The sequence below is a fragment of the Bacillus rossius genome (genome assembly GCF_032445375.1).
Source record: "Bacillus rossius redtenbacheri isolate Brsri chromosome 9 unlocalized genomic scaffold, Brsri_v3 Brsri_v3_scf9_2, whole genome shotgun sequence".
NCBI lineage: Eukaryota > Metazoa > Arthropoda > Insecta > Phasmatodea > Bacillidae > Bacillus > Bacillus rossius.
In genome coordinates, this window is record NW_026962013.1 from 17,642,280 (window position 1) to 17,662,935 (window position 20,656).

Here is a 20,656-nt window from a genome sequence, read left to right on the forward strand (position 1 = left end):
ACCTAATTTGCATATGTTTATCACGTGCGGAATTATTTTAAAGAATTATAATTTTAAAGAATCATAATTTTAAAGAATCATTTTTGACGGCTCTTCTTTCTTCGTCGAAGTAGCCCACATATGAACGTACAGTTGCACAAAAATTCTTTCGAAACAGTATGGAAATTTAATGAATTGTTTTTGGAGTAGAGGTCCACACTCCACAGAACACATACTGTCCGCCTACCACGATCTTGCAAAATTTCTAATTTATGCTAATGCGCCAAATAATGAATGGTTAATTTTTAAAATTACAAGGATACGTGTTTCATCATAACCTGTCATTTTCTTCAGAAGATTGGGCTCAGAAATCACCACTCATCGTGGCACCGTGTTGCAACTTTTCACCAAGGAAAAAAAATCACTTCTAACATTAATATTCAAAAGTATACTAACAGTTCAACCAAAAATTTCACAAATTGTTTTCTTACACGACTTATAATGCGTACTTGTTAAAAAAAAAAAAAAGATCGAAGTTTGTTCCTACACAAACTCAGTCGATTCGATACTCTTAAACGTTCGGGATAAAAAAAAACTAGTGCCAACCTTATCACTTTAATATTCTTATTTTAATATTTGTTAATTAAATAGCCGACACATATAAAGTGTGTGTTTTTAAGATATTTTCAAACGTTAATGACAGATTACTTTGCTTTTGTTTAGTAGTGTAATTATTCTCATTGCTTGATCTCCGGATAGCGTGAATTACGAACGACTATTAATTATCTAACGTTAGATACTCGAGAAATAATAAAATTTTATGGCTCTACTTAAAATCGTAAGTGTATGTACCTACGATACAATGTTTTTCGCAGTGCACTACAAGCTGCGCATTTTTAATTCTTGTCCAATGCCATACAGAACCTAAGGTTTAGGTTTTGCATGTGATTAAAATTTAAAAAAAATATGGTTTTAACACTTTACAGCTGTCTTTTACCGAATGACCACTGCACGAGAAAGCAAAAGGGAAGACGTTGGACCCAAATGTGAATTTTGACATGTTCTAGATTAACTTCCCAACCGGGAAACATTGGTGCCCCTAGACTTTGCAGGGCCTCCTGGGCTGTTTGCTTTTGCTGGGCACTGATGTTTCGGAAAGAAGCCCTTATTGGAGCTTGAGAGTACAGAATCGCCCCCCCCCCCCCCCCCCCCCCCGTGAGGAAAAGGAAGTCCGGGAGGCCTCCCCCGGAAAATCTCAAAAATGAGCTCTTCATTACAACGGTTTCAAGCCAACTTGGAACTTGGATTTTGACGATTGTTTTGCTAATTTATCTTATTAAAATTTTGATTAAATCACGTTCACGTTATATAAAGAACTAGCTGGTGTACCCGTGCAATCTCGCTCTACTCATCAGACGAAGTGTGCAAAATATCCTTTCTTTGGCGTTTCTTGGTTGTGTCGGTTTTAAGTCGTGGCGTTTCTAGGTCCGTGGCGTTTCTAGGGTCGTGGCGTTTCTAACCTGTGACGGATTCCGGGAACATGACGGTCGTTGCCACTGGCGTCTCCGTTGTTTTTTGTTCAGGCCCTCAATTTTAAGTGGTTAATAACCATGGAGAATATTAATTATTGAAGTGGCTGTCTGTGCTAAAGTTGAATTCACTCTGGTTTGCAAAACAGGTTGTATCTTTATAAAGGCTAAATTGTTCAATAACTTGAAAGGATCAAGCTAGGAAAAATCATTAAAATGCCTTCGTGAGAGAGTATTTTAAAAAAAGGTTGAAAACACATCAAGAAATTAGCGTTATACTTCATTTGGAAAAAGAAAACTGTTACGTTTAGTCAAATTGTTCTGGAAGTGCGTGGGGGAAGGGGGGGGGGGTTATTATTTTGAATTCAATTAATATTTTGAATTCAATTAACATGGCAAAGATCGCCAATAACCTCTCCCTAACTTCGTACCTCCGCGATAACAACCACATTTTTGAAGTATTTAAAGGGTTGAATTTTAGTAGTCTGACAGAGCAACAAGAGCAGATTTCACGTCAGTTAAGGGGCCCGCCTCGTCAGGGGTGTATGTGTGTTAGTGAGGCGGGATGATAAGCGCGATGCTCGCTGGTGCTTCCAGCGCGGTATAGCCTCTAAGCGCAAGTCTCTGAACTGGCGCGCATTCGTCTCGTCGTCACAGGATAACTGTGAAATTTGAGCGGTGACCGTAACATTATATGGCGGAGAAATGAAGATAAAGGTGTTATGCAAGCCCCTTAAGTGCTTTCAAGAACCTGTACTGATTGTTTTATGCCTAAAAATTACTCTGAAAACACGCGTTTTAGACATTTTGACGCTTCTAAAAATACAGTTTGAAAACTTAATCCGAAATTAAAAGTACTTTTCGGTCCTTGGCGAACTCTTAAATGCTATTCGTAAATAGGCCCCACTCGGATATCTTAAGTAGTTTTAAAATCGCGTTGTTTTTCCTGAAGCTCTGCACACCGTATGTGTGCCCAGGTAGGCGGGCCCCTTAACTTGTTTAAAATTGTATTGTTTCCGAGCAACCTTGTAGCGCGAGCCTCTTTTTGAATGGCATTACAAGACACTTGACTGCTCCGTCACGTGGTCCGTGCGAAGTCACCCGTGGGCGAGGAGAGGGAACGAGGTTCTTTCTAACCGTTCGATAGCGCGCAGTGACGTCATCGCAACGTGCCCAGGAGGGGGTTTCATCTCCTTCCTCTCTACCTCCTTTCCAATTCCTCTTGACTCACATTTCCCCTCTCCACTTTTCCTCTCCCGATCTCGTTGGACCGTCTTCATTTCTGCAGACGTACAGATCACGAACATTGAACGTGTCCTATCGGCACGTTTTCCAATAATTAGGCTAACAGAGGGAGGTCGGCTACTCATCACCGATTTCGATCCGGATCCTCATTATATGTAGGCCTTGACTATAAATGAGTTGACGCAAGTGAGCGCTCCAGATGGCCAAGCGTTTAGGAGATAAGATTTTATGTCGCGGATCGGTCAATACAGTCTTTTATGTTGGGCATCATTTCCTAGCAGTGGTTGGCACAGCGGCAAAAGTTTGGATTCGTATTGTGAGGGTCGTGGGTTCGATTCCCTGTGCAGAAACCTTTTTCTTTGGCTTATTTTAAATCTTGCTATACTTAGGCCACAAATTAACCGAAATAATGCTAAACGTATTGTGATACTTAGGCCAAAAATGACCCGAAATAATGCTAAACGTATTGTATTCATTTATATTTTCATAATTCACAGGGCGTTCTTGTTTTTATATTTTTATTATTTTTTAATAATTTTAATTTCTTCTTGGAATTTTATTCTCAATCAAAAAATTTTCTAATTATATACCTGTTAATTTATCATCCCGCCTCAATAACACACTTACACTTCTCGCTAGGCGTTTTTGGATGTATATATTTTTTGTTCGCGAGTTATTAAAGACCATTGCGTTCGACAAGATGTAGCATGGATGTAGCTTCAATGGTCGCCTGAAAATTGTATCGCGATTCGCCATTTAAATTATCTTCCTGTGTGGCGTATTTAAGGGAGCGTATATACGTTTGCGGGCAGAATCCCGGGAATAATCCTGCGCAAGCCGTTCGTTGAAACTATTATCACAACTAACTTCCAGCGATCCGTGGGGAAGAACTAACCAACCCGCAAACCACCAGCGAAGTTGTGCCAGTCTCGGCTCTTGGACTCAAATCATGTCTTCGCATGAGGACAATTAAGCGACTTTGGTCTGCAGTTATATTCATCTCAGCCCCTTTTCCCCCTCTACGCACTTTACTGAGGGCGGATGAGCAGTACTGTTGCTGTATTTCGTTTTAAAACTGTGTTTTTTAGAAGAGTGAAGATGGCTAAAAACGCGCGTTCATAATAATTGTTCAGGCATAAAACATCCGGTACAGATTCTTGAAAGCATTCAAGAAACTTTCAGTTCGCGTTCATTTTTTATTTCTACTCCATGTAATGTTGCAACTACTTCTCTAACCTCATAGTTGTCCTATGCACGGCGAGATGACTCGGCTCCAGTCCAGAGCTATACCGCGCTAGAAGCGCTAGCGATCACTTATCACGCCTCACTAACACACACACGCCCCTGGCTAGTGTCTCTCTCTCTCTCTCTCACTTGAGCACGTGATTTACAACCGAGTTTAGTTGTTCCACTTTGTCTACGGGGCACCACCTCCACAATTATTCTGTTTGTCTGTGCCCCGCATTCTCTGGCGGGCCAACAGTCCAGGAAACGAAGACTTAAAAAAAAAAAAAAAAAAAAGACAAACACCTCTAAAAAAATTTGCCCCAAGCTGAATTTTTTTCACAGTGGTAGATTCTACTATTCTTAATAACATACGGAAAGTTTACCGCTGTATACCTTGTGCGTATCACCCAAGACAGCGACAAACAGCAGTCCATTAAAATGCTTTCCATTTACGCAGTTGTTAACGCAGACTCTTCATAAACATACCAAAATAATCTAGAAACTCTATTACACACTCTCATGTTAAAAAAACGTTCCGCATATTAATATTAAAGGTAAGATATAATCCATTAAATAATGAAATAAGTTTATCTATCTCAGCAAGGATATAAAAACCCGATTGAAATAAAAATAAAAGGTCTGGCGTAGAACACACTCTTAAAAAAAGATGTTGCATATTTCTTAAGCTTTAAAGTGACATGTTTTTCAAGGCGCTAGCGTAATTGATTGCATCGATAGAGCGTTCCGAGTGCAGCTGTGTTATGTACTTATTGGAGACACAACCGTGCTTCGGAAGAGGGTTTAACATTTTCAGATTCCTTTTTTTTTTTTTTTTTTTAGCACGATTAGAGAATTTTTTCAATATAAATTCTTTCGAACGAGGGGGGAAAGCAACTTGGTTATACCAAAACTAAGTTCCTATATGTATTGTTACGCTTCCTATATACGGTTACGCACTGATTCTGTAACGCCAAAGAGATATGTATGTATACTTTGGAGACAAGTGTATCAAGAAGCACAAATGTTAGCCTACTCCATATATATATATATATATATATATATATATATATATATATATATATATATATATATATATATATAATACAAAATGGAAGTGTAATGGTAACATTTTTAATACAGCTACATAAGTGGAACACGCCTTAGTTATTACATTAGTGTTTGTTATATTCATCATTTTTCAATGTGCACCTTAGGTGCCTTACGAATAATTATGCTTATAATTACTAAAAATGCTCATATCTCAGAAAGTTTAGCTATAAACGAAAAACTGTGAAAAAATTTATTTTAGGAAATATTAAGTTTGTTTCTGGGAATCTTTTGATGTTTTAAGTTTGTACTTACGCCTTTTAGAAAACCCTTTATTTTATTTTTTTAAATATGCTTATATTTTTAAGTTTAAATTTTGTTATAAAAACAGTTGCTATTTTTTTCTTTTATGTATATGTTTGTATTCCCGAAAGTCTTTTGGTAAATTTGCTTTTTGATAGTTACCACTTTTGAATTTTTATATTACCATTTTGTGGTCACTTAATTTCTTGCTGACAAAATTATCGGTACAAATGAACTTTATAAACACATATATTAATATAAGTTATTAATTTTTGTCAAATTTTTTTATCTTTTATATTATTTTTGCAAAATTTAAAAGAAATCGAATTTTTTATAAAATTTTGGTGCATATTAAATTAAAGTGTTTGTTATATTAATCATCTTTCCGCGGGCGCCTTTTGTGCCTTACAACCTCCTAGTAACAAATATTACGTGTGTGAGTTTTAAAGCTTGCAACACCCACTCAAAATATAAACTCTCAGAAACACATACCTACACAAGTTATTGTTTTTTTTTCCCTTATGGCCACGTAACACTCTTTCCATCATACAATGCAGTTTTTCTTTGAAAGCGATGGACCGATCGCGAAGAATGGATGAATCGTGTCGGATGGTATTTAACATGAAACATACTATCCCGGAGCACGGCTTGGCCTGAAGGTATACAAGCTCGTAAACGTTAATCTGAAAGTTTCGACACTCATTATTTATGTGTCTGGCGATCACTCTGTCGTGAGTTCTCGGACAGGAATGAACAGGTTGCTCAGGTTTTTTATACTGTGTATGGCTTTGTGAATTTTATATATATATATATATATATATATATATATATATATATATATATAGAGAGAGAGAGAGAGAGAGAGAGAGAGAGAGAAAGAAGCAAAGAAATACTGTTATAGCTTTAAAACATTTGTCATGGATATGAGGTTTTTTTTCCCCCATCATTATTGGATATGTAACTGAGGATTATCTAGAAAATCAGATGAAGATATTCTACAGGTTTTATATCGCTACAGAAATTACAGTAAATTTAGAAGATTTTATAAAAGCTCTAAAGGGCACATATATGTACGTAGAGCTAGCTTATAATTCATCGTTGACGGGTTGCACCAATGGATAATATTCTTGCGTCATGAGGACTGTCAACAGAAGTGAAAACTTAAAATTTTGTTGTTAAATGTGTAATATGAAATCATTTCTACGTCAAATGTACGCAAGAAAATGGTTTTGGTATTATATCACTAACATATCGGTGACGCGAACCCATACGTGTTGCCCCTACCAAAAATAACTTTAAAACTAGAAGAAATGGAGTTTTTTTTTATTGAAAGAATAAAAAATTATTAACTTAAATCTACAAATAATCAACATTATCTCTAATAAATCAATAACCTGACATTTGAAGAAATCCACTTCGCAAATAAATAAACAAAAGAAAAGAAAACATAACCTCAATTTAACTACCTACTAAAAAAAATATCCAGTATTCGCAATATGTACCACATAATAACGTTACAATTTCCTTGGAAAATAAAGATAAAATTAAAAACTTGTATCTTTAAAAAAATAGAATAAATTAAGTTTTATCCTTGAAATATTTTAAAAAATTAACACGCCACGTGACCATGTCGATGACGACTTAACATGAATTTACACCCTATCCGAACCTTCCTGTATAAGTTTTCACTTCAATAAAACCGTCACAGCTGTGTCCGCTTGAACCCCCCTAGTTTGGTCGGAAATGGACCCGAGAAGAAGCGAGTCTCTTCGTGGGCGTATGACAGAGAGTGTCTCTTCCCTCGGGCACCCTTGGGGGTGGGGGTGGCGGGGCCTCATCGACGTCGGCTGACGTCACGCACGGCGGAAGGGCGTCCCAGTCCACCCTCCGGTACCCTCCGGTCCCCGCGCCGACGCGTTAGTTCCGCCTCGCTTGCTCTTCGACGGCCGGCCCCCGTCTAGCGCTTCTTCGTGGCGATGACAAACTGTCCATAACGGTCGCTCGTCATCCCGGGCGCCCCGCGATTGCCATCAACCCTTTCTTTCAGTATATTCGCCCACACAAGTGGACCAGTTTTTGTTTCCTCCGGGCATTGGCCCCCACAAGGGTAGGGCTGGGTGGACCAGGCCTGAAGGGGTCCCGGGACGAACCCCGTTTATTTTTTTTTTATCTCAGTGTGTGAAAATAAATATACATACTCGCCGTTGTTATTTTTAAAGTAAAATAATTTTATAAATAAACCTTAGTTTGGACTTACAAAATAGTAACCATAATTTTACCCTGTATTATCAGGTTAAATAACATTCTAAAAAGTGTGTAGGTAAGAAATAACCATTCAATTGTAATGTAGCACGTGACTGTAAAATTGTGTGTGTGTGTGTGTGTGGGGGGGGGGGGGGGGGGGGGGGGTTGTCTCCGATCCTGAGTCCAGGGCCCGTAATCGAATGTGGAGGCCATGGTGGATGTAAAGGCTTATCAAAACCTTGAATGTTTGGGTTCAAGTGTGCCTACATTCTAGTGGAATCATACCTCATGGCAATGAAATAAATGTTATTTTATTTTTATTAATTATTATAAAAAAATAATGTATTAAATTATATCGTAAGATTATCACCACACAAAAAAAAATCCCCCTGCCCCAAAATAGTTTAGTTACATAACGATATTACAATTAGGTATATTTATTTTAGGAACTGACATAAAGTGTGACTGAAAGTATTAAATAAAATTTGTGCGTGAGTCCACCCGCTACAGAAGTGAAACTTTCTGCGTGTTATATTACCAGCTAATAAGCCGCGGCTTCGCTCGCACAGTTGCTGGGTATTGCTAAAATCCTACCGTTAAAAAAGGTCTCTGTCTTAACGAAGGCAAATTATTAAACATTAAAACGATAATTAATTGTAATGGCATGAAAACCGTTGAACCAATTTGGTGTCCCTCGGTTCCTTTCTGTTCCCCTTAATTCCATATGTTAGTGGTAATAATCTATAAGAGGAGAAAATTAAAATTAAAAAAAAAAAAGAAGCAAATAACATTCTGAAAATAGGGGTTCTTTTTTCTTTTTTTTTTTTACTTTCTGAAATATTTCTGATCATTCTGTAGTCTACAAGTATTTTTACAGGTGTTTTAACTTTTTATTGGTCGGTTACGGTAAAACACTTCAAAAACGTGCGAACGGTTGTTTATGTTAGGTCAGTTACATTAAATTACTTTTTCCGTATTGTAATATATTAATGTAGCTGATAACTCGTTAACATATTAATAAAATCAAACAATCGCTAATACTACGAAATACGAAGGAATATTAAATAACTCATCTTTTCAATGACTTAAAACCGCCCACAACATGCAAACGTCTCGATTAAAGTATTCGAAGTGGTGTAAATTATATCCTTCCATGAGCATGCTACCGGAAAATAATTGTATCTGACTCAGGTAATGAAATAATACAATAATGACGTTAGCCCTGTAAATTCTACGAATGATTAGAAAAAATTCATGAAGAAAAAAAAGAATTGACGATTTTTATTTACTCTCTTCGGATACGCCTCTCTCCTAGATAATAACCTTCTCAACAAGTATTAGCTGACTATACACGAATATGCAACAAATGAAGCACGATTCAGGTTTGAGCTTCAGGCTAGATTTCACATGCAATTTTGATTTATTTATTGTGTAACATCTTAGCGCTCCGTAGTAATTTCGTGAATGGAACGGAAGTCAAAGAACGGAAATGTGTGACTACGGTGCTGCCATCTGTGGTGGATGGCGCGAACCAAAGTCCTCTAAGCCAAAGGGAAATATTTTTATATTAACTGTTAATGGGTTTTAACAAAATAGGCAGTATTTTGATAAAATTTATTTTATAAAATCAGGTTCAAAGGCAGGGTTTAGAATTATTTTACTTTTATCAGAGCCGTTTCATTATATTGTTCAAAATTCGCTCTGCAAATAGGAGGATTCTATAATCGACGTAGTTGATCCGAAAACGAATTATAGCGACGGGTGCGGACACTTTGTATGATAGTCCAGAAATGTATTTGAAAAAAACAAAAAAACATATGCGTATATTTATTACTCTTGGATTATTTAAAAGAATTGTATGTTAAATTTCGGGTCCAAGTTTCGTATTGTAAGTTAGTGTATTTGCATCATGAAAACACGCATTCGTTACCGAGGTTAGGTGTTATACATCACTGCCAAGTACAGACCAGCTCACTTTTTTTTCTTTTTTAGTTTTCTGGTTATTACTATTAGCTAATGGCTATATCTAGAAACTTTATCACTTTTTAAAAATATATTTAACTTAATATAATGGGTGTAAAAGGTAGCACAATTATTCGTGATTATCACTTGCGTGAAATTTTAACCTTTATATTCTCGTATATCTGTTGTAAATATAAGTGACATAAAAACAAATGCAAGAGGGGTATAGCGTTGAATTTAAAGAAGTAGCCCTTAACTGAAAGTAAAGATGAGTAAATGAAAAAAAAAATTCAACACGTCGTGCGAGACTCAACCTTAAGGGCTTTGTAAAAATTACAGTAAATATATGGACTTTACAACGAAGAATTAACCGTGAAGAATTTTTCATCATTTCATATTATTGTATCTTCGTAAAAAAAAAAATTACCCTGTAGTTCGACTTCTGAGTACTGTGTTCCTAAGTAAAAAAAAAGGTACACACCCGCGTGGAAAAAAAGGGTTTTCGCTGTAGTATGTAACCGTTTTTGAATGTTTTGTTTACACAACAAAATAGTGTTAATGCTTGGTTTGCATTCTTACCCGGGCATTTATGCTTTGTGTTGTATCATACCTCCAATAGTTAAAAGTTATTTGTATTAGCTTCCCAGAATTCACTGCGCATATTAATAAGCACTAGGTATATGTTAAAATAGTCCAAATTTGAATATTCGATTATCACTTCGGTGGTTTGAAAAAAATAGTGAATGAAACATCAAATTAAAAATAAAATTATTCGTCAATTTTCGTAAGAAATATTAAGTTTTATCTAGAAACCTATTTAATATATGTAAAAATAACCATAGCCATGTGTTGTACAAATTTAAAGTTGTAGTATTACAAACTATTTCTAGATGAATCTTTTGTAAGTACAAAATAATTGTCATGTGTATGGGAGAGCAGGTTTTATTCCTCAAAATGTATTAACGTGTTGGTTGTTGGCATTGCAACATTTTGAAAGAAAATAATTATTGTATGGCACCATCGCTATGAAACCTCTGCCTCTATGAGAGAGTTTTAATTCTTTTTTTTTTAAAAAAAAAAAGTGTGATTGACAGTACCGTCCTCATTGAAGAATTTTAAACAGTAACAGAAGTGACACTTCTGTGGCAAACAGTTGACTCATGTCATAACCACATCAGAATCATGCTATAAATTTCGGTCCAACCATCCTAACTGTTTTCCTGAAATCCCATTCTGAGATTTCTTATATGCCATGGCACATTCCTTCGCCAGTGACTAGTTTCTCTTGATTATTATGGACTGTGACCTCATTGTCAACGCTAAGTGGCCCAAAATAATTCAGATAACAACAGCACCACATTGGAACGCACACCCTGTCAGTGTGTCTAGGGTGTATCTTCATATAATGTATATGAAGTGAAATCGTCAGCTGTTAAATACTGTGAATGCAAGAGGATATGTACGTTAATCTTCATTGTACAGAGGGTTTGAAGCTGATGAGTTAACCGAGCGCACAATCTCGCCGGAACACGACTGAACCAACTGCGTGCCGTTAAAATTCCCATCTTACGGGGCCCGCCTCGTCAGGGGTGTGTGTGTGTTAGCGAGGCGGGATGATAAGCGCGACGCTCGCTGGTGCTTCTAGCGCGGTGTCGCCTCTGGACTGGCGCGCAGTCTTCTCGTCGTCACAGGATAACTGTGAAATTTGAGCGGTGACCGTAACATTTTATGACCGAGAAATGAAGATAAAGGTGTAATGCAAGTCCTTTTAAGTGCTTTCAAGAATCTGTACTGGCTGTTTTTCGCCAAAAAAAATTACTCTGAAAACATGCGTTTTTAGCCATTTTAACTCTTCTAAAACTACAGTTCAAAAACTTAATCCGAAATCAAGAGTACTTTTCGGCCCTCAGCGAACTCTTAAATGCTTTTCACAAATAGACCCCACTCGGATATTTTGAGAAGTTTTGAAATCGCGTTGTTTTTCCTGAAGCTCTGTCCTACCATATGCGTGTCTGGGTAAGCGGAATGGTCGTAGCAATCCCCTAGTTACCCACGCCATGCTCATACGAGCTTGATTCTCAGCGAGGCCAAACGGCCTGCAGCATTTATAATTATATAGTTGTTGAGTGAATGTTAGAATTGTAAAAAAAAAATCACAATTTTATTATTATTTTTTTGCCTATAAAACTGTCTCGAATAGCCACTTGAAAAGTGATAAGGTTGCACGCAACATGGAGATAAATGCGAGTAAGTTTACGACTTACTTAAAGAAACAGCTCTAAGCATTGGCGAGTGAATTTTTTTTATTTTATTTATAAAATGAAGAATAAGATTTAATGTTTCGACGACATCGTGGTCATTATAAACGGCTTATGTAATGGGAATGTTTTTTTTCTTTTCTTAATAGGTTAAACGTGGTAGATTTGTCCCTACGTCGATGAAAGTCTTTTCTTCGGAGGATTTCCTCTTCTCCCACCAACGCATTCAATCACTGCTCCCTTATTATCCCGTTACCAGTTTAAAATGACCACTATGTCGTTGAGATGTTCTGAAATTCATATTCTCCTATTAAAAGAAAATTAGCAATGCGTATAGCTGTTCAGTGGTTTTTAGTCTCTCGCACCATGTTTTTTTTTTTTTTAATTTTACTGTCATTATTAATAATTACGTGCTATTTCTGAAATTTTAACACGTTACCTCTATTGATTTTGTGGTTATCTCACTAATATTTTCAACAGACATTCACTAAATGTAAAATGTATGTAAAATGTCGCGCAAGTGATAAAAATAATTAAGAATATTTGCACTTCACTTTACATCTATTATATTACACTTAGTGAATATCTGTAAAAAAAAAAAAAAGTGACCTAACACATGCAAGGGAGGTATCAAGTTAAAATTTTTAGAAATAGCTCTTTAATAATAATTAATAATAAGAAAACAGAAAAATCAACATAGCTTATGATACCGGGCCTTAAGTAAGGAAACCGCATACTCACTCGCATCTCTGTACAGCTATCACTTCACGTTGCGTGATACCATATTACTTTTCAAGAAGCTACCCAATACTGTTGTACCGGTAAAAAAAAAAAAAAAAGTGAATTATGTTAATACTCACTCAACAAATATTATTTTTAATACTGCATTATAATAAAATGCAGTTGCAAAGTATCTACTTAATTATGGTTCCAAAAACATCTTGGACAAAGATAACTAAAGCTGACCTTTAGTTTCACAATTACTCATTTTGAACACTGATCAAAAAAAAAATTTCTATAGCAATTTTTACTCGTGTAAAGCCAAACCATTTTACATCTTGCAAGTATCGCGCTAGCTCTTATCTAAGCAATTATATTTCTCTGCAACTCAGCCAACGTAAAAAAAGCTGCGAATTGCATTTCAAAAATACTGTACGCAGTCACCAGATTTGAACTTATCGCTGCTCCCGAAACAATACTATCCGGAAAAGCATTATCATGAGTCTAACGAGTCCACGTTGTGATTGTAAAAAAAAAAAAAATTATCTCTCAAAACAAAGCGAGGATATTGATTCCGTAAAATAAATGAGCACAGAGAAATAACTGCTCGATGATAATTTCAAAACATGTTTGTATTAGTAATTAGTATCAGTCGACTGGGTTATAAAATTGAGAGACGATAGCTCATAATATTGGGGTTGTTTAGTTCTGCGTAATGTGTGCACGATATTCATGCCAAAGATTGTAGAATACAATATTCAAATACTGACTCAATATTACTTAACTATTTAAAGCAAAGTTATTAGAAAACTAGTACGTAGGCCTGCTTAACTTTTAATTCAATTAAAAATATAAGTTTTGGTAATTTGTTTTTAATTTGATGAGAAAGTTAACTGTCGTAGTTTCACTCTTTGAATGTAGTGTTTATTATTACTGTCAGTTCAATAGTTGATCAAATTTAAAATTATACTTCGGTTATTTCATATAAGTTTATAGAACATGTGATATCTCGTCCACAGAAATGATCACACAAGTATTGGTTGATTACTGATCTCAAGTAAGTTAGGAACGACTATAGACTCTAGAAAGATCTTTCAGCTGTTCAGTGTTTTTTTTAAACTCTTAGAGGACCTTGCCTGTAATAAGATAGTATAACTACCCTATACGGATGGTATTTCCGTGTTCAGCAGCAGTTGATTTATTTATTATTTTTTTCCCCTAATTCTTGAAGAGGAACCTGTCCCTAAGAGGTTTTAAAAAGTGGCGGTCCTTGGTAGACAAAAAAAAAGACAGGTTACATTAATCTTCTAACATTTGACATTTTAAAGGTCATAACTTGTTATAGGTTTGCCTTTAACGTGACGGCACTCATTCATCACTTTTATTGTATATGTGTTTAGAATCACACATACCTTTTTTTGTTTTGTTTTTGCCATTGAGCGTCAATTCCCCGTTACGACGATGAGAATGGAATATTTAGTAGATGCTGTCCTTGAACGTTGGTAGCGCCGTGCCAAAGCGACGCCAGCAAGAATGGCCACAGCGAATAAATGTTGAGAGTCATCAGTAAACCTCTTCGTATTGGTTCATCACGCCCTGCATAGTGCAGAGCAAGCCCGTGGTGAGACTGAAACATGCGTTCGCTCTCCTGGACAGGAAAAGTAATTAATTGGTGGAAAAAATTATGAAAACTAAAATCTATGTTCTTGAATATCCACTATAGCCTAGCTTCAAATAATTTAATGATTTGTTTCTACTTTATTGATTGAACTTATGGTTATATTCAGGCCCCGATTTCAGACCTCCCCCCCCTTCCTTTTCCAGTAACCCCCAAACATCATGAAATTGTACAAATTCAAGCTTATTTATTGTTAGTTTTAAAACTGCAAATTATGCAACTAAATGCTAAGTTTTTCAAAGACATAGGTAGTTTGTAATTTTTTCAATTAAATTTAATAAATGATTGTTGTAATTTTATCGGAGGCCGAACCAAGCCAGACTCGTACGCGTGTGGGCAGTAAAAAAAAAAGAATGAAACGTTCGGGAATCGTTGCCTATGAAAAAACTTATTTCATTCTATCGTCAATTTAGGTCACGATAAGACCACACTGTTCGATTGTATACAAACGCTAATTTCTATTTAGCGTTAATCGCCGTTGCTTGGATGTAATTTTTCCTCTCGTGAGATATCTTTTTTTTTTCTTTTTTTTTTTAAAATTGATTCAGCGTGTTTTGTTAGAGCCGCTGATGCGAGCTACAGTTGTATCGCATCCAAGCAAAGATAAGATACTAACATCACTTTCTCCGGATCTGTGTAGACAAGCGGCTCTGCACAATTGACTGCGGATTAAAAGGCCTCTCCTACGTCTTAAGCTCTTCGGCATATAGTGGAGACGTTCTTGGCGAACAACACACATCTACAGTGAAATGTATTTGAGCCTGCATTCTGTGGTTCGGCACATTCTGTAGTTCGGCGTCAATCGAGCTGTTCGCGTTCAGGTTTTTTTTTGCGGTTGCTTCCGTCTGAGGAACCTGGCCGCTAGGTGGTGTTACTGCGCTGCCTGCCTTTTGGAGTTCATTCATAGGTATGTGGACAAGATCATATGGTTAATTAGGTTATAGGTTAAAACCGAAATAACACGGAGAAGCATGTCAATATCCCATAAAAGTAAATTTAACTTATTACACCATAAAGAACCTCATATCAACTAAAATCATGAAATTAATCAGCAATTTTTAATCAAAGCTTCATTAAAATCACAAAGATGTAATCTTTCAATGTATTAAAATTTATTTCATGTAATTTACTCAGCATGATGTTTGTACGAAAGTTTATGTACCCGATAGATTGGACATATATATTTAACTTTTTTGATCCTGCAAATGTTATTGTTATTAAAAACTCATTTTACGTCCAACGGTTTGTTTTTCAAACACACATTTTTTTAATGCTCAATAGACCTGTCAGAAACATGCTTATTAGAAATTAATATGTTTTAAAAGTGCATCACGTATAATTTAAAATAACACTTTTTTAGTGAAATAACAATCGTGAAACACTCAAGTAAATTTGCTATCTTTATGAATGAAGACCGAAATCTCCTGTTTTAAAAACTAATTTGGCTTAAATTAAAAATATAAACTCTTGTCTCTACTCAGGGTTTTACCTTTAATTCAAGAATCAATTTTGATGTAGAACGATATTTATTACATAAATACCTAAAGAGGCGTAGAAATCACTAGTTCAAGAGTATATTCATACCGAAGATGGTATGTGAGATTTGGGACTAACAAAAATAAGTCTTACTTGAAAACTTATTTCTAGTTAATCATATTCGTGATATTACTTAGTTTACTCAATGATTCAATTCTTGTGGCACTTTTGACGGTATTTCGGCTGTGCTGAACTTACACGGCATACTTCCTTTAAAGCTGCAAGAATTCTCCTATTCAAAAAGATTCCTGACATTTAGTTAATAAATTCGAATTTAACGTAATTTTCAAAAGGTGCGCCGCCCACAAAAAAAAAGGGGGGGGGGGGGGGGCGGCAGCTCACACAAACAAAATGCCGCCACGCGCAAAAAAAAAACTTAATAATTCACACTTCATAATAGCAACGTAAAATGTACGCAAACAGGATATTTTAACAAACATAAAATACTGAATAATAGTTTTAAAACTTATATTTTCTGTAAAAACTAATATTTCACTGCTGTTTTCACATCACGTATCTTTATTTATATCCGCTGTTATTCCATAGAATAATCATTGTATAGAGGCGTAACAAAAATATTGTAGGCAATTAAAATACATAGCAGATATTCCAAAACTTTATTTCAGCACGTAAAAAAAAAAAAGAAACCGCACCTTCAGTACGTAAAAATTATTATTATTTTTAACATAATTCGAGGTTCACCACAGGAAGTGCTGCAATCAGTGTCAAGTGTGTAACTTGGGGAAAATAGCAATATATCCCCTCTTATATCTTTGGCTTTATATAGTCTTTGGTTTCTTTTAGTAAACAGTAACAAATCACAAAAAGTTAAAAAAATTTTCCTGCATGTTGAAACCAGATCTCTCAAGCCATGGAATAAACACATTTGGGTAAGCGTTTAAACTTCTTTTTTTTTTGTTAACTGGATATTTAACTGGTCATTCTTCAGTACTTGCACTGAATTCACGAGCACTGTGTTGCAAGGTCAAGACTACAGTGCGTATCGCCGCGTGGGCCTGCTCGGGGTACAGGATTGTCACCCGTGCGCTAGGAATACGACATTTGTCGGTCGTGGTTGCTGACGCGTCGCGCTCACGTGACCAGGCCGCGGGTTGGATCCTATGACCTCGAGAAGCCTAAGATGTACATCATGTTCTGTCCCTGCCCGAACACGCCCGAATATCCACCTTCGGCCAACCTCGGGATTTGTTTTATTTTTTGCGCAGGAAAAAGGAATTCAAATATTAAAAGTGGTCGGTTAGGTTAGCTACATTAAACCACTTTAAAACACTATGGACGGTTAGTTAGGTTAGTACAGCTACATTAAAATAAACAGAGAAATATAAATATGTATAAATGAACCCGAGGTTGGCCGAAGGTGAATATTCGGGCGTGTTCGGGCAGGGACAGAACTTGATGTACATCTTAGGCTTCCCTATGACCTCCGGCACGTCGGTGTTCAGAGAGGTGTCGGCGTGCAGCGGAATCATTGAGGTCGCCGCGGTCATTTCCTAGAGTAGGTGCCCGTCTGGGAAGGGGACGCACCACAACGCCGAAATACCACAACGCCGAACGTACAATAACGCCGAAAACCATAACGCCGAATGCCAAATTGACTACAACGCTGACAGCTAGAAAACTGCTGTGTACCACAACGTCGAATTACCACAACGCCGAAAAATGTCATTGTAGGACTGCCACAAAGGTTAGCTTAGGTAAGGTTAGCACACAAATTCATTCATTGTTTTTTTTTTTTCATTTTGCTCCTGTGCCCCCCCCCCCTCCCCGCAGCAACATTTTTCGGCGTTTATGTATTTCGGCGCTGTGGTACACAGCAGTTTTCTAGCTGTCGGCGTTGCGGTCAATTTGGCATTCGGCGTTATGGTATTCGCGTTATTGTACGTTCGGCGTTGTGGTAACGACCCGTCTGGGAAGATACCTGTGCCTACCCGGGCACGCATACGGTGTGCAAGGCTTCAGTAAGAAAAAAAACCCACGACATTTGAAAGCTGCTCGAGATAACAAGAGTGGCTTCTGTTTACGAAAAGCATTTAAGAACACGGATGAGTAGTTAACGTTTTGGTATTTCGTTTTTAAAACTGTAGTTTAAGAAGAGTGAAAATAAGCTGATACGCTTGTTTTAAGGATAATGTTCAGGCATGAAACGAACACCTGTTACAGATTCTTGAAAGCACTCGAGTAACTTGCTCTCTTGGTTTCTACAACATGTAAATGTTAACTGTTGCTGCTCAAATCTCTATAGTTGCCCTGTGCATGACGTGAAGACTGCGCTAGAAGCGCCCCACATGTGATCCTGCCTCAGTCACTCGTACACACTCAAGACTAGGCGGGCTCCTCGTGTATTTTTAATCTCACTAACCCCCACCTTACCAACAGTTCACACCAATTCACATTACTGATGTGTGAACGGTATACGGCATTTGGTAGGAGTAATTTCGTGAAAAGTGTAACAGAAGTCGATGAACGGAAATGTCACAAAGACGGCGGACCCACGAGCAGCAACATAAACCATTATATAGTCATTTTTGTAAACATTATGGAACGTACCAAACATGTGCCAAATGAAACTTCATGATGGTTGAAACTACCCTGGTATATATTTGGTAAAAAAAAAAAATAGTAAAAAGTAGTTCCAAGTTTTGAAATACATAAGAAAACTGGCATTACAATCATTATAATACATATTCTCCTTGCAAACCCTTGTTAGGCTTTGTTGTAAATTTTCCTTTTTTTAAAATAACGATTACTGTATCTTATTGCTATAATATTATTTAGTACGTAGCTTAGTCCATCGGATTGATTATTTAATACTAGCTAGACCTATATCCTTTATTTTAACTTAAAATAAAATATAATTAATTACGATTAGGAAATGAGTGTCCGTATATTCGCATATATATTAAAAATAAAACTTTATATAGTACAACTTTCCTTTAATACTTGTTATAATTTATAGTCATCTAAGGTGTGCGGGAACTTTATAGTATTAAATAACTGTTCAATGAATTTAAACAGGCCAGGCAGTATTTTAATAAAATTCCTAGTCGAAAATCAGGTTCAAACCGGGGTTAATTTTTGTTTCCCAGGTTTTTTTTTATCGGAGCCGTTCTATTTTTCAATACATAGTTAAACCTTTCGCTCTGCAAATAGAATTATTCTATAGTTCCGGCAGCGAATTCTAGCGGCGGGTGAGGAACTACGTGTGATTTGTGGTCCAGAAATTTAATTGTAATCACAATTAGGGTATATGTACTTATTACGAGTTTCGTATTATAAGTGTATTTGCAACACGAGAACACACGAATTTGCTCGTTACAGATCATTGTCGAGTACTGAAAGACTCTTAATGCGCCTTTCAAACAATTTTACAATCTTATAAATGCAGCTAACCCAAACTTATGAACCTTTCACGCTATTTAACCGTATTTTTAATGCACCTAAATTAACCAAACCCACGATGTAAACGATTTCATTGTATTTAAAATGTACATTAACTAACCAAATGTTGAAAACGGTAAACTACAGTGTAAGTAGGCCTACTTGAAATATCGCCTTGTCGTTTAGCAGAATAATCAAATAGAATGAGATGTAGACAAACTAAAATAACCAAAATCTGGAAATGTTATATTAAAAACTTACTATTTTTCCTTTACTATACTGCAAAACAGCGTTTTTAAATTACTGCTAGATAATAAAATATTGCTAACCTAATATGTCCAATTTTTACCACAATTTTACAGTATTTTAAATGTCTCTGACCTAACATAAACTACCTTTCATCCTGGAGACATTTACGTTTACGTGCTGAAAAAAATCTATTAAGAATTTCACAAATATCTACTGAGATAACATAATTACCACATTTGCCTACAGTAGGCACAATTGTCAACGCAATATGTGATCACACAAATATTACAGTGTTAAACATGGCAAAATATTGAACAAAAACCTACTCGAAAATTATTGTATGTATTGCCCCTTACAACCAACCAATTTTCTATATTTATCTTCGTTAATAGCATATCATATAATTTATTGCAATGTTTCAAGTTAATAATGACTAGTATTTACAAATTGTTTCCTCTGTGAGTCATTGGCGTTTAGTTAATGTTTGAGAATGTCTGCAACAATAAAAATACAGTAAATACACTTATCTGTGAGCCCTGCCTTACCGAAGATAAATCTTCAAAATTAAACGTTAAAAAAATTGTTGTGAAACAAAACTATTGAAGCCAATATGGCGTCTTTTGGTTCCCCTTAAAGCTCAAACATTTCTATATTTGTAATATTATTACTACGATTCGCTGTTAAAGGTATCTGCTTGAATGTTGTATAAAAAATTCTCAATGCAGATTTCAACCTTTTGCATTAGGCTCTCCAAAGATTTTTTTTTAAATTCTGGATTTGTTTTAAAAAACTTCATCCATAGCTGTTATTTCACTACTAAGTATTTTTTTTTAAATCTCTTGTTAGTGCTTTATCATATATTTTTTTTAGCTTGTTTAAAAATTGTCTTGAGTTTCTAAGATGTCAATTTTTTTCTACAATGTGTATCTTTCGTTGTTTTTTGTATGTTAAGATTTCAAAAAATACTTTTTTTTCAGCTACCACTTAAAATGAATGAACAAATGAATACTTGGTTTGTAATTATGATTACGATGTCCTGATGCCGTTGGCATTATGCCCGGTGAAAAGCAGTGCTTCGTTACCTCTCTCGTAACCTTTCCCTCTGAACTGTCTCGCATGCCTCGTCAACGCCATAGAATTAGGGATTGTCAAGGTGACGGCATGCTGTGAAGTAGTTGTCACCTTCTACCTCACCATCACCGTTTTAAAACACCATAAACACCTTGGTAATGTTGCTTGATCACGCCTGATGGGTAATGTGATTTAATCAGAATTTCCTT

The 20,656-nt window shown here is 36.1% G+C and overlaps 1 protein-coding gene across 1 annotated transcript in view; it reads left to right on the forward strand.

The window, feature by feature from the left end:
- The window catches only part of LOC134543141 (terminal nucleotidyltransferase 5C), a 191,751-nt gene that overhangs the window by 152,798 nt on the left and 18,297 nt on the right, over nucleotides 1-20,656 (forward strand). The window lies entirely within an intron of this gene.